This window comes from Piliocolobus tephrosceles, chromosome 6 (assembly GCF_002776525.5).
Source record: "Piliocolobus tephrosceles isolate RC106 chromosome 6, ASM277652v3, whole genome shotgun sequence".
Lineage (NCBI taxonomy): Eukaryota > Metazoa > Chordata > Mammalia > Primates > Cercopithecidae > Piliocolobus > Piliocolobus tephrosceles.
Genome location: NC_045439.1, coordinates 8,157,862 through 8,172,608, shown reverse-complemented (window position 1 = coordinate 8,172,608; position 14,747 = coordinate 8,157,862).

Genomic DNA, 14,747 nt, shown 5'->3' with positions numbered 1-14,747 from the left:
AGAAAATTCAAGGAGGCCAGGTACAGAACTTACGATTTTTTTCAGTAGGGGGCTGCAGGGGAGGGGAGTCTTGTGCCATTGCCCAGGCTGGAGTGCAGCGCTGCAATCTGGGCTCACTACAACGTCCACCTCTCAGGTACAAGCAATTCTCCTGCCTCACCCTCCCATGTAGCTGGGATTACAGGTGCCTGACACCATGCCCGGCTAATTTTTTGTATTTTTAGTAGAGACAGGGTTTCACCATATTGGCTGGACTGGTCTCGATCTCCTGACCTCAAATGATCTGCCCACCTCGGCCTCCCAAAGTGCTGGGATTACAGGCTTGAGCCACTGTACCCGGTCCCAGAATTTACTACAAGAGGACTGGAAAAGAAAAAAAAAAAAAAAAAGCAAAGCAACCCAGATTGCCCTAAGAATGCTACAAATAAATTATTTCAGGGATTTTAACAAGAAAATGATCAGCCCTGGTTGGAGAGATTGTCAAAGTCTTCATGAAGGAGGTGGCATTTGTATTATGGGTATGAAGGCCTGTTAGCTTAGTCAAGACCTGATCAGTATCACAGACTTATCTCCATGCTTCAAGTAGGACTCACACCTTGCCCACCGACTCTCTACCTTTTATTTTTTATTTACATAAAAGATTTTAGGTCCTTTTGGTTTGTTTAAGAAGGTGTCTTGATAAAAAGTAATGATTTCCAGACTTCTATTACTAAGCTAAATGACATTCATGGCTTTTGCCACAGCTAATCTATCATTCATGTTATTGTCTCATTATAGTTCCCTTTAATGGAATCACTTTTTTACTTCAATTTTTTGTACACACACTATATTACATTTTTAAAGGGGCAGCAGTCTCCTTTTGTCATCAATTATAGATGAAGGTAAAATAAAGACAATGAGAATAGAACATTGGTATGAAATTCTAACTAGAACCTGTTTCCTGCTGAGGCTTGAGGGTATGTCTTGCCATCTCTGTTAAGAAGGGAGACTCCAAGTCTGCATTATAAAGATGTTAAAGACACAACATGCATCTGAGTCCCAGCTTGAAGCTTCCTCTTGAAGCATTTGAAATGAAGTTGAAAAGGATAGACGTGTTCTCATAATGGGATTTGGTGTTATCTGATGCCATTGCCATGAATTGCCTAAAATCATCTCAGGTCCCATCTGTGTAGGCCTGTGCACTTGGGGAAGCTTTGTTAGGAAGCAAAGAGCTCTGGGCCCAAATTCAGACACCTGCTTCTACTGCCAGGTCAGCCACCCGATGTCTGTCAGCAAGTCATTAAACCACTGAGACATCATTTCCACTTTTCCCCAATGAGAATGATAAAACACATTATACTGATTTCCATGGAGTCATCCACCCATTACATTGCAAATACCCATTGTGAACCTACTATGTGATAAGCCCTTGGCTCTGGGCTGTTGTGAAGAGGAGATGAGATGAGCTATTGGATGTGAAAGCACACGGGGAATGGATAAGCAGCCATTATCATTAGCATAACAATAAGCTTTGAAAATATGTCTTTCCTCTCCTGGTAATATTCCCAGATGACCCACATCATGCCTGGAGAGAAACTTTCCTACGCCAGAGTCTGGAAAAGCTGGAAGTAGACCTTCTGTCCATCCCCTGGAGCTTGGCCTCTGAAGTCCCTGAGTGTCTTTAATGTGCTGGTGTATACATTAGGGCAGGTATGGTGACTTTAAATCTGTGCCCATTGCAATTAAAATGCTTGTGAGATAAGATCAGAAGCTGAAGAGAACAGCTGAAGGGCAGGGCAGTCAAAATATTTTAATAATGTAACCATGCTTCAGATTTTAATTTGGTTTTACTTTGCCTGCCTTATTATCTAAATGGGACAAATGGAAATGCAATAAACTTCAGAGGTCTGATTAGCTCAAGCCTTCAAATCCTTAATGATAGGGAGGGTGAGGCACCCTGGTGCTTCTCAGCACTTCCAATATGAGCACACCCTAGATGTGGGGGTCTGGCCTCAACTCTGACCCCAATCATGTGCCCTTAAGTAAGTTACTCCCTTCACTCAGCTGGTTTCTTCTTCTGTCAGCTGTGGAGACACCCCCTGCCCTGCATGTGTGTCTGTATGCTTCAGTGAGCCAGTCTCACTCCTGGACACTGTCCACACAGAACAATCCAAGCCCAGCATTCCAAGTATTCCAGATTCTTGCCCCATCCCTCGTTGTAACAGAATGTTCTTCTCATTTTTCAGGCAGTTTTCGAAAAAAAAAAAAAAAAAGACTTCAATGAAGCCTGAACATACGTATGCTGAGTTGTTCCCTTCTAGTATACATGTTCTAATTTGACTTGTCCATAAGGTTTCAAAATCCTTTTTCTCTGCAGCCTTTTCAAATGTCAACTGGAATTGACTTTGCATCTCTTCTTTCTACTGCAAACTCCTTCATCACATTCATCTGGTACTCGGCACTAGCTACCTGCGAGACAGTGGTCAGCTGTTCATCATTTTCTCTTCTTCCTGCACATGTGGACAGATGGCATTTTCTAGACCTCTTTGCAGATATGTGAGGCTATGACTGAGTTCCAGCCAAGAAGATGCTAGCAGAGGTGATGTATACTTCTTCCAGACCTGGTCCAGGAAAACCTCCCTGGCAACATCCTCCTTGCTGTCATTCTACTTCTGGCTTAATGCAGGCATACCTGGCAATCTTGGAGACCATTTTTTCAAGATGATGAGGTTCAGAGATGGGAGTCAAGAGTCTTAATCTTCCCTTAGAGTAGAGCTGCTTGTCAGTTGGAGTATCTGCACTGGACTTTCCAAGAGTAAGAATTCCACCTCCATCATGATTGAGCTGTCATATACTCCAGAGCATGTTTGTTCCATCAGCTAGCATGCCTCATGCACCACTAATGAAGTGAGCTTTTCTGGGGCAGAGGCCCTGCTGAAAGGACTTCCTCCACCGGTGTTGTGTGTAATCGTCCCTGCTGAGATACGGATTTGGAGGAGGATTTGATAAACCAAAGAGCATAAACTTACTATTTCATTGTCATGTTGTGACAGATGCATACCCTCTACACTAAAAGCTAGACCTGAAGTCACAAAATTAGAATTCCATTTCATATTTCTCAACATAGAATACATGGTTAATCTACGGATCCATGTGATAAAGAAATCAGAGTGGAGAGTAAATATTTTCTATCATAGAGTACCTAATAAGCATATTTGTATCCTAATTTTGTGGATGATTGAAATGCATTTTCTCGCCTATGTGTCTCTCTTCTATTAATTTCTTCATTAATTTAATACATATATTTTGAGCACCTACTATGTGCTACAGAGTGTTTAGGGCTCTGGAGATATACCACTTAAGCAAAAGTATTCACTCACATAGGGCTTACATGCTATAGCACACAATGAAACCCAAACACGTGAAAATGTGTGACGCTAAATGCCAATACGCTCTCTGAAGAAAGCCTAAGGAGGCAGCAGCTTTATGGAGAAGGCACATTGGAGCAGTGCCCTGGAAGGAATGAAGGGCCTGAGCCATATGAACTTCCAGGGGAAGAGTATTCCAGGCAGGAATCACAGCAGGTGCAAAGCCCCTGTGGTGAGAGCCTACACAGCATGCTTAAGTAGGAGTAGGGAGGTCAGTGTCATGCAGCAGATTGAGCGAGGTGGTAGCATGATGTGAAGTTGGGAGATCAGGTTGGATTAATAAATGGGCAAGAGCAGCAGATGATGCAGTCACTTAACACTGAATGGATCTTGTCTTTTATTCCAAGTAAGAAAGAAAACTGCTGAATAGATTTGAGTGGAGGACTAACATGTGCATATGTTACAACCACCTCCCCATGGCTGCTTTGATGAGACTAGATCCTACAGCAGTAAAACTCTCTTTAATAATGTAAATGTTTTATATCTGTGCTGTCCTATAATGTTGCCACTAGGCTCAGGTGGCCATTGAGCACTTGAAATGTGGTGAGTGCAACTGAACAGTTGAATGCTTAATTTCATTTTAATTTGAATTAAACTTAAATGTATACTACTCCATGTACCTAGCAGCTATGATATTGGACAATACACCCTTAGAGAGAGAGAGGCTGACTCTATGACCGGTTGGGCTATGACAACATAAGTGAGAAATGAGGCTTACCTGGATTTGCCAGAGGGAGCTGAGGGTGTGGTGAGAAATCACCATATTTCAGAAGTATTTTGAAAGCACAGCAAAAAGATTTCTGAACTGAGAAGAGAGAAAGGATTCCTGTAAGATTGCTAGCCCAGTGGTAGGAGGGATAGAATTGCAATCTCCTGAGATAAGGAAGACTAGGGAAGTAGTTTGGCTGAGAGAAGATAGATCAGGAGTTTGCATCTGAACCTCATATGTTTGGGCTTCCTGGTGAGCATGGCATGGAGTTGTCAGTAAGTCAGTTGCATATACCTATCTATAGAGTTAAATGGGAAGGTCCTCACTGGAGAAGTTAGAGTTTGAGAACTGATATTTAAAGACATAAGACTAGAGAGCATTAGGACAAATGCCTAATGCATGCAGGGCTTAAAACCTAGATGATGGGTTGATAGGTGCAGCAAACCACCATGGCACATGTATACCTATGTAACAAACCTGCACATTCTGCACATGTATCCCAGAACTTAAAGTAAAATTTTAAAAAAATTTAAAAAATTAAAACTAAAGACATAAGACTAGATGAATTCACTTGGGGAATGGGAGTGTAAATAAAATAGAAGTGTTTGGCAACTGAGTTATATGGCATGCCCATGTCTAGAGATCTGGGTGATGCAGAGCATTGAGTAAATGAGGATGAAGTGGGCATCCGGAGGTGGGAGCAGGCAGCAGGTCATCGTGCTGGTGAGCCTCATTGAGGAAAGTCATGAGCTGGCCACTGATTTCATAACAAGGCTCATCCACTAACTCTGGGGAGGACTGTCTGGGCAGGATGGTGGAATGAAAGCTTGACTGGATAGAATGTCAAGAAGAGAATAGAGGGCAGCGAAGGGGACAGCAGTGGTCATCCAGTGCAAGGACTTTTGCTGTAAATGGGATGGAGAAAAGCGGGAGGGTGTGTCTGTAAGACATGAACAGCCTGCTCTGCTCCTGCTGTACTGGACTGGGTGCCAGGGTCAATTCTAGATAGTTAAATCAACCCTTCGTTCTTTCGTTCTTGCTTTTCCTCTCTCCCTTCTTTCCTGGCCCTTGAGAGAGCTAAACAAAGTGGCTTCTTCAGAGGAATCCCCTCCTCTGTGCTGACCTGGCAGGTGACCTGCATTCCCCACTTTGTCCTTGCATGTCACCCTTCTATTCTTCTTCCTTTGAATATGGGTTTCTCGTGAGCAGAACCCCCCCATTCTCATCTCTATCTAGCAAACTGTGGAGAATATAGTTGGTGCTTATCAAACGTTAGCCAAGGCAATGGTTGTCACAATGAAAAAGACAGAATTCCTTGTCTTTGAGTTGCTCAGGCCACATGGGGAAAGGCAGGAGAGGCGGTTTACGAACTGCTAATGGCACCCAGCATGAGAGGGGCTCTGAAGGGAGGGAGGAAAGAATGTACCAGAAGCAGGTCAGTGAATAATTCTAAGACAGGGAAGGAAGAAAGTGCTAAATTTCCAAAAAGTGAGCGTAGATCCTCTGCCATCCTGGGAAAATCCTCCTGGCTGTGTCATCAGGGAAGGCTTGGTGAGTCAGGTGGGGTCTTAACTGGGTCCTAGAGAAGTAAACTCTAATTTCTCTGGGGTACCAGTTTCCCTACAGCCCTTAGGAGGACACTCCAATGCTCCTACTGTGCATGACTGGCACACAGCTCACAACCCAGGAGGCTCAGCAAATCACTCAGCCAGGACTGGTGTCAAGGGCCTGAGACTCATGCACTCACACTGGGTCCCATGGTTTGGTGCTCTGTGGTCACCAGGGTGACATTCTTCACACTTTGTGACCAAGGGGTCCTAAAATTCCTCATGAAATAGTCCCACCAGGCATATACCCAGTTCTGTGGGTCTTTATTCAATGAGATGAGTCCATGGAGATGCACCTGGATATCTGTGCCATGTGAAGTTGCTATAAAAATTTCTAAATGCTTACTCTTAATTTCTGCACTCATCTCTTCATGAATTAGTAGCATTTGCACAGGTATGCAGGACTGAAGACCACACGTGGAGTACGTTGCCATGAAAGATGGCTGTGAATTGGGAAGGACAGCTCCACCAGGCGGACGGGACGGGGCTTATCCGCTCAGTACAATTTAGTCATATATAAAAGTGGGTGTGTGTGTGTGTGTGTGTGTGTGTGTGTGTGTGTGTGTGTGTGTGAGAGAGAGAGACAGAGAGAAAGAGATGGAGAAATTGAAAGCAAGAGAGAGAGAGAGAAACAGAGAGAAAGAGATGGAGAAATTGAAAGCAAGAGAGAGAGAGAGAAACAGAGAGAAAGAGATGGAGAAATTGAAAGCGCGCGCGCGCGCGAGAGAGAAACAGAGAGAAGCAGAGAAACTTCCTTGTGCCTTGGTCAAGGAAACAATGAATGTAAGGTCTCTGTATTATTCTTAAGAGGACAAGGGACGCATCTTCCTTGTGATGCTCAGGAGACCAGCATAGTGCCATTTCTAACAATACATGCATCGCTGTGCCAGTTCATAAACTCTTCCATACCCATTACAATCATCTTTATAATCCTTCCAGCAATGTGTATGAAACATGAGTAAGCCTTGGGCCCATTTTTCTGATAAGAAAACTGAATCCCATGAGGTTTATTGAGCTGAACCAGGTCACTAGAAGCCAGGCCCTATGAGTCCAATGCCTAGGACTTAGTCTCTATTTGTTGACTGAATAGATATTCCAAATGCGAGAATGTTTTCTTTTCTCTCTCCATTTCTTTCCGTGAGTGAGCAAGCTTTCATTTTAGCAGGAGCCAGAAAGGTGAATGGTTTTGTGAAATTCTTTCTATAAAGAATTTATGAAGATGAAGGCTCTGAGAACCAGGCCTGTGTGTGCTGAAGTCGGGAGCACAGGGATGCACAGCCAGCCCTTCTTGCCAGCTCGCTGTATATTTACCTGAAATCTGACCTCCAGCTAAAAGCCTCATGCTTGGAGACAGAGTAAAGGATTTTCTCCTTCTCCGCCTTTAATGTCACACTCCCTTTAAGCAAGTGCAGCTGCACAAGGTTAGACCCGCCTGGTACTGTCTTCTGAAGTCCCAGGCTGCTGCAGGATTCTGAGTTTCAACATGGAGTTTATTTCTGCTTAAAGTCACCCCTCAAACCCAGTCCTTTCTAGGGCAAAATGTACTCTGAGACTTGTTGCTTTAAATAAACCTGTTTAACCAACAAATGTTGCTCCTGCCACAGACATTTCGCACAGGAATTGTAGTGCCAAGGGGGAGTTTCATTAAAAGCTAACAATTTTCAGGCCTGGAGTTGGCATGCGGAGCCCCGTCTGAGTCTGGAGGTGAGAATCCCGCTGTCGGCTTGTGTGAAAAGCACGTGTGGCAGAGGCTCAGGCAGAAAGGTAGTCCTTTGAACTGGCGCCCGGAGGGCTGGATGCTGCCCTGCTGTTGGGGCAGAAGGCTCCTCTGGCTTTGAAGAATTGCTCACCATGTTAGTGAAAGGTTCTTTGTTTTCAGAAAAAACTGTATTGGGTGATGCTCTGTGTGCCAGGGAAAGGTGTGAGAGGTGGGGACAAAAAAAAACACAGGGTTTATGGCATTCTTTTACTCACTCCTTCATTTCTTCTATATATATTCAGCCATGACCATGTCAACAGCCTTGCACTCGGAGCATCTCATCGCTGGTTACTTGCGCACAGTCATTAAGGGTTGAATTGTGCCTTTCCGAAAGATGTTGAAGTCCTAACCCCCAGTACTGGTGAATGTGACCTTCTTTGGAAATAGGGTCTTTGAAGATAATCAGGTTAAGGTGAGACCCTTAGGATGGGTCCTAATCCAACATGACTGGAGTCCTTCTAAAGAGACACAGAGATACACACACACAAAACTGAATATCATGTGCATTTAACGTGAAGGCAGAGATCAGGGTGATGCTTCTATAAGCCAAGGAATGCCAAAGCTGGCCAGCCAACCAACAAACACCAAACAGATTCCAACAGCCTCAGAAGAAACCAACTCAGAAGGAAGCAACACCTGGATCTCAGACAGCGGAGAATGTAAGCGTCTCATGGTGCTCACAGAGGCACAATCTCAGCCTCTCTAATCTGACCCGCCCTCCATAGATTTTTTTCCCAGCAGCGCTTTCAAAGTCATGGGTTACTATCCCTATGAATGCCATTAAAGTCACTAATTTTAAGCTCCCTCAGTCCAAAATGTGCTCTCACTTAAAAGGCAGAACAACAACAGTAATAATAATACCTGTGAATGCACCTCAGCTAAAGGGCAACATTAGGATTTGTACCGAAAGGAGCATATATTTATCTTTTCTTCTAGCTGATATGTTACCAAAAGACAGTGAAGTGTATTTGTATTTGTTGTGCCCAAATCTGGCAAATTGTATAAAAAGATATTAGTACAATGTTAGTTGTGCTAAGTGACAACTGAAAATAAAATTAATTATAAGCCCCCCAATCCCCCCTCCACTTACTGAATGGGCTTCCTCTTGGCCAAAGGATTCCCAAAAGAACCTTAAAAACTACGTTCCAGCCACGGCAGGAAGGGAGATCAGACATGTCTCATTATACCCACTCTCTTTTGCCATTTAGACACAATTATTGACCATTGACCAGTATTAATGTTAAAATAGAGAGCATAACACTGACAGAACGGACTCTTTGTGGCAAAAAGACACCAAATTATAAACAAAACTGAAGGCCATGCCAGGCAAGGGTTAAGTCACACATCCCCTACGCTTAAAGAATAAACTATGCTGTAATGACCACAAAGTTTTCTTTTTCCCTAGCAGCTAAACAAGCACTGGGCTCAAGATAAGCAATATTAAAACAGTGGCGTCCATCCACCTCCAGACACAAACTGACCCCCTGTTCCACAGCCTAGCTTTGATTGGACAAATAGACTGATTTTGATAACTTTCTCCTGATGAGACCACCCGCCATGGACTGGTTCTGGTCAGTTACAGGGGGTGTGCGCCAAGCGTCTTTATGTCCCTCCTTCACCCTTTGACATACAGTGCCTAATTTCAATGCATTTAAATGTTAAACCTCCACACCAAAGTGAACAGGAAGTGAATGTAATATGCATGCTTGATCCGTACACATGTATCAGGACTCCCTTCATGAATATTCATAGCTCCTCCCATTACCTGTTGCATATCTATGTTTATCCAACCCATTCAGCATAAAACTCCTTCCACAGTCCTTTCTCCTTCTGAGTGCCTGATAACAGTCTCTGCCAGAGGCTATGCTTTTCATCCTGTCAGAATAGCCACCTTGCAGGTTATAACCTTTTCTTTTTTTTTTTTTTTTTTTTTTTTTTGAGACGGAGTCTGGCTCTGTCGCCCAGGCTGGAGTGCAGTGGCCGGATCTCAGCTCACTGCAAGCTCCGCCTCCCGGGTTTACGCCATTCTCCTGCCTCAGCCTCCCAAGTAGCTGGGACTATAGGCGCCCGCCACCTCGCCCGGCTAGTTTTTTGTATTTTTTAGTAGAGACGGGGTTTCACCGTATTAGCCAGGATGGTCTTGATCTCCTGACCTCATGATCCACCCGTCTCGGCCTCCCAAAGTGCTGGGATTACAGGCTTGAGCCACCGCGCCCGGCCGGTTATAACCTTTTCTAAGAAATAAAGTCTCCTTGCTAAATTTATAATTGTTTGTTTGGTTTTTCAAGTGAACGTGTCCAAGTTTAAACAGCAATTTCAGGATAGAGCCAACTGTAGGGTCTATGTCCTCTATGTGCTGGTGGGCTAGTTCCCCAACCTGCAACACCATCAGATCTGCGTTCAGAATTATACTAAAATCAGAGATGTTTGCTAGAATTCACTGCTGGAAGAGGATGAAGGAGGAAGAAAACCAGGCACTGCTCTTAACTTTGACAAATACTGGTTTTACACCCAGGGAGGGTCATTTCTTTCAGAGCCTTCATTTCCACAATTGGGAGGCAATTCCATGATCTTGGACAGTCCAAAGCTTTCCCCAAATATCTTGAAGTTCCCAAGGCTTTGGTACTTGTGCTTTGAATTCAAAACATTGTGTCCTTTGTGCCCTCCTCCACTTCACTCCAGATGCACATCCTTTTCTTTTTTCTGTTTTTTCTTTCTTTCTTTCTTTCTTTTTTTTTTTTTTTTTTTTTTTTGAGACAGAATTTCACTCTGTCGCCCAGGCTGGAGTGCAATGGAGTGATCTCAGCTCACTGCAACCTCCGCCTCCCAGGTTCAAGTGCTCCTGCCTCAGCCTCCCGAGTAGCTGGGATTACAGGCATGCACCACCATGCCCGGCTAATTTTGTATTTTTAGTAAACATGGGGTTTCACCATGTTGGCCAGGCTGGTCTCGAACTCCTGACCTCAGATTATCTGCCCGCCTCAGCCTCCCAAAGTACTGGGATTCCAGGTATAAGTCATTGCGCCTGGCCTCCAGATGTACATTTCTATCTCACAATACGTCTCGAAAACAACCACTCCTTACTGCCTTCATTGCTAACATCCTCATCCAGGGGTACCATGACTCCTGCCTTGACTCTTGCAATAGGCTCCATCTAACTACTCCCCCTTCTTCCATATCAGCCTGGTCTGGTCATTACAGAGCACCTAAAGCGATAGTGTACCAGTTTAAGTCAGGTCACACTCAAACTCTCCATCTTAGTTTGTTTTTGCTGCTATAATGAAATAGCACAGACCAGGAAATTTTTTTTAAAAATTGAAATTACTTCTCACAGTTCTAGAGGCTGGGAAGTCCAAGATCAACCTGCTGAACCTGCTGGCAGGTTCAGTGTCTGCGTCTGGTGGGGGCTGCTCTCTGCTTCCAAGATGGTGCCTCGAGTGCTGCATCCTCCAGAGGGAAGGAATGCTGTTCCCTCACTTGTCAGAAAGCGGAGGGGACAATAAGAACCAAACATTCTCTGTGAAGCCCTTTTATAACAACATTAATTCATTTATGAGGGTGGAGCCCTCATGAACTAAACACTTCTCAAAAAGCCCCACCTCCCAGTGCTGTTGCATTAGAGTTTAAGTTTCCAGCACCTGAGTTTTGGGGAGCACATCCCAAGCATAGCACCCTCTAAGAGCTTCCCACTTCTCTCACCTTAGAACAAACCTGGAAAACTGACAGCGCCTAACTTGTTTCTTCCTCTCTGTGTTTCTCCCTTTCTCATTCTGCTTCAACCACATTGACTTCCGTGAAGTTTCTCAAACACTCAAGCACGTTTCTGCCCAGGGTTTTGGCTTTTTTGTTGTCCCTGTCTGGAATGTTCTTACCTCAATAACCAAGAGTTCCTTTATTTTCTTCTTTAGAGTGTCCACACAAATGACACTTAACTGGGGAGGCCACCCTCTGCTACAGGATATCAAACAGCAGCTCCTCCCCAATGCTCTTGTCTCTCTTGCTTTACTTTGATTTTTTTCATATATACTGTAAATTCATTTATTTACTCTCTTCTTTCCCTCATAGGCATGTGAGCTCCTTGAAGGCAAGGACTATGCTTTACTTTATCAACAAAACTCTATATTGGTTCCTCACACAGTAGTATTTCGTGATTAGTTTACATGAGACCTCAGTTAGCCAGGCTATTTTATTATCCAGAAAAATATTAAATATTTGTTGAGCCAGAGTAGATATTCATGGTTACTTAGTGTTCGGAATACTCTCCAAGGACAGGTACATTCAGCCATGGATCTGTTTAATTTCTATGTTTAAAAGGTTGAGATCACCATCAGCCGCAGGGGTTTGGTTGGTTTGCATTCATTATCAGACTATTGGTCAGCGGGTTTAGCTGCCCATGGATTATTGGTCTGGAGCCTCTAGGGTCCAGCTGGGACCCAGTCAGACTTAATCTTCCCTGCTCTTATGGAACCTTCAAAGATCACTTCTTTTTCTATTTTATCATTTATCTTAATCAAGTTTTTACTGTATTTGTTATAGAAATAACTAATTATGGTCAAATGTGCTTATGTGCCAGAAACTTCAGAAAGCATTTTGTATGCATTTATTTCTTAAAAAATACAGTTGACTCTTGAACAATGCAAAAATTAGGGGCACCTGCCATGTTCACAGTCAAAAATTCACATATAACTTTTCACGTCCCCAAAACTTAACTACTAGTAGCCTGCTGTTGACTGGATGCCTTATCAGTAGCATAAACAGTCAATTAATAGATCATTTGTATATGTATTATACATTGTATCCTTGCAATAAAGTAAGCTAAAGAAAAGACAGTATTATTAAGAAAAGCACAAGGAATAGACAATACATTTACAGTACTGTGCTGTATTTATTGATATTCTACTATAAGTTTATGTCATCTGTTTTCAAGGTAAATCTTCTCTCTGAAACAGTGGCCAACTGCAGCGGCAGACCTCAATCTACGATATGTATCAAGCAATTCAACTTTTTCTTGTAGAGTTAAGACTTTTGTCTGCTTCTTGGAAGCATTTCTGGCATCACTAGTGGCACTTTGTATGTGTCCCGTGGTGTTATTCAAGGTTTACAATATTGCACTGAATGAAAAATATTCAAGAACTTTGAGCAATCACTTTTTACTGCTATCCGCAATGTACTGGAGAGAAGAACTGCCCACATGGAGATGATGCCAGTCACATGGCATGTAAGTTGATACAACATGTGAACTCCCACAATAACAACAGGAGGTGGCTACAAAGGTATTACCATAGACAGTATGTACTTTTCTTTTCTTTTTTTTTTTTGAGACGGAATCTCACTCTGTCACCCAGGCTGGAGTGCAGTGGCGTGATCTCGGCTCACTGCAACCTCTGCCTCCTGGGTTCAAGCAGTTATCCTGCTTCATCCTTCCTAGTCTCTGGGACTACAGGCGTCTGCCACCATGCCTGGCTAATTTTTGTATTTTTAGTAGAAACAGGTTTTCACCATGTTGGCCAGGCTGGTCTCGAGCTCCTGACCTCAGATAATCCACCTACTTTGGCCTCTCAAAATGCTGGAATTACAGGCATGAGCCACTGCGCCCAATCAGTATGTGTTATTTTATGCAGTTTATTTTATACAGTTATGATTTAATACGGCATCTACATGTTTGTTTATGTTTCTTTTCAATGTGAATGGTGTCAAGTACAGTCTCTAAGTGTTTGTATTCATAAGTTTTGATAAACTTTAACTTTTTGTGATAGATTGGTGTGTGTTATATGGTAGTAAATGATAAAATACACTAGTATCTTCATATATTTTGTGCATTTATCCGATGCCTAACTTTTTTCTAATTTTTCTACATTCTAGGCTATGAGTTTTGTCTGCAAGTTTTATCAAATTGCCAAAAATCTCCAAAGCATTTTTCATATGTATATATACTTGTTCCTATAAAATAAATATATATTTTATAATATATATTATTCCTATAAATATAATATTTTAATATAATTTTAATCCACATATAAGAAGACCCTCACAGTTCAAACCCAAGTTGTTCAAGGATCAAGCTATTCACTAATCAAGTGTCCAGGCACTGAACACACATCTGTCAACAGACTTAGCCTGAATGACAATTTCATTTGTTTCTTCCAATGATATCTTGCTTTCCATCACCCCTATTTTATAGATGAGAACACTGATGTTCCAAGAGGCTAAATAAATTATCCAATCTTACACAGTTGAGACTTAAAGCCCTCTCTGCCTAGTTCATGTCTTCTCTACATATTGCTCTGTGCTTCTTCCTCCTGTAGGGTGATGTCTCTCTGCAGCCAATGATGATGCTTGGGCCATGCTGCACCCTCAGCTGGTTAACCAGCTGAATTTCCAAAGTGAAAAAAAAAGAGCCCTGGGAAGAGAGGAGGGGAATGGGGTGATAACCACTTTCACTAAGAAAGGAAGGTAGGAGAAGGCAAAAATATTATCAAGGATAGGAGTTAGGAAACATTAAAATGAAAACTCTCTCTATACTGGTCACCTGTGTGACCCTCTGCTCATGATGAAACAGGAATTACAGAAAAAAAATAATAATCTCACCCACTGCAAGAGCTAAAATATAGCGCTGGGGTTGATTCCAGAAAACAGCTGCTTGAACAAACTCTGTGGATGCACAGCAGGAACCTTCCGTGTGTATCTAATTTCCACACCCTTGTGGATTTCTAGCCAGTCCAAGTTGGCAGCCCAGAAATCCAAGTTTTGCTGTGTGCTTGCTATTTAATACTTTGCCTGTTCCCAGCTGTGTTCTTCAGACCTGCAAAAACTGAGCAAAATTTCAAAAATGCAGACCAGGAAAAAAAACCTACATCTAGCCCCGCCATGTCTTGGGCACTGTGACAGTTTATTTTGTGCTGCTATAACAGAACACCTGAGACTGTTTGTATTATGAACAGGAACTTGTGGGCTCACAGTTTTAGAGGCTTAGAAATCCATGATTGTGGAGCTGGCCTTTGATGAGGGCCTTCTTGCTGCATCATAGCATGGTGGGAGATCAGAGTTTGAGAAAGAGAGAGAGAGCAGGATGGGGCGAATCACTCACTTCCTGAAAAAGGACATTAGTCCTTTCATGATGATGGAACCTCAGGGTCTAAACACCTCTGAAAGGTTCCACATCTCAATACCATTACAATGGCAATTCCATTTGAACATAAGTTTTAGAAGGGACAAGCATCCAAACCATAGCAGGCACATGCATGTTGGAGCAATGGAATGGTTTA